We start from the raw sequence: 1,036 nt of genomic DNA, 5'->3' as shown, positions 1-1,036 counted from the left end.
ACTCTGAAATATTAAACATCAACATCAGTAAACAATCATAACCCTGAAATAATAAACATCACCATCAGTATACAATCATAACCCTGAAATATTAAACATCACCATCAGTAAACAATCATAACTCTGAAATATTAAACATCAACATCAGTAAACAATCATAACCCTGAAATATTAAACATCACCATCAGTATACAATCATAACCCTGAAATAATAAACATCACCATCAGTATACAATCATAACCCTGAAATATTAAACATCACCATCAATATACAATTATAACCCTGAAATATTAAACATCACCATCAATATACAATCATAACCCTGAAATAATAAACATCACCATCAATAAACAATCATAACCCTGAAATAATAAACATCACCATCAGTAAACAATCATAACCCTGAAATAATAAACATCACCATCAGTATACAATCATAACCCTGAAATATTAAACATCACCATCAGTAAACAATCATAACTCTGACATATTAAACATCAACATCAGTAAACAATCATAACCCCGAAATAATAAACATCACCATCAGTAAACAATCATAACCCTGAAATAATAAACATCACCATCAGTAAACAATCATAACCCTGAAATAATAAACATCACCATCAGTAAACAATCATAACCCTGAAATAATAAACATCACCATCAGTATACAATCATAACCCTGAAATAATAAACATCACCATCAGTAAACAATCATAACCCCGAAATAATAAACATCACCATCAGTAAACAATCATAACCCTGAAATAATAAACATCACCATCAGTAAACAATCATAACCCTGAAATAATAAACATCACCATCAGTAAACAATCATAACCCTGAAATATTAAACATCAACATCAATAAACAATCATAAACCTGAACTAACAATGTTTAACTTTTCTACATGTTAGTGATTCTGATGTTGCCATTCTTTTCAAATATCAGAAAATCTTAAATTTTTCTTAACATGTTTCAGGTTCTGTTTTAATATTTAACACTGACCTCTGGTAGCTCAGATATAAACTGAGA

The sequence above is a fragment of the Lottia gigantea genome (genome assembly GCF_000327385.1).
Source record: "Lottia gigantea unplaced genomic scaffold LOTGIsca_290, whole genome shotgun sequence".
Classification (NCBI taxonomy): Eukaryota; Metazoa; Mollusca; class Gastropoda; family Lottiidae; genus Lottia; species Lottia gigantea.
The sequence above is the reverse complement of the archived record's forward strand: the minus strand, read 5'-3'. Positions refer to the sequence as shown.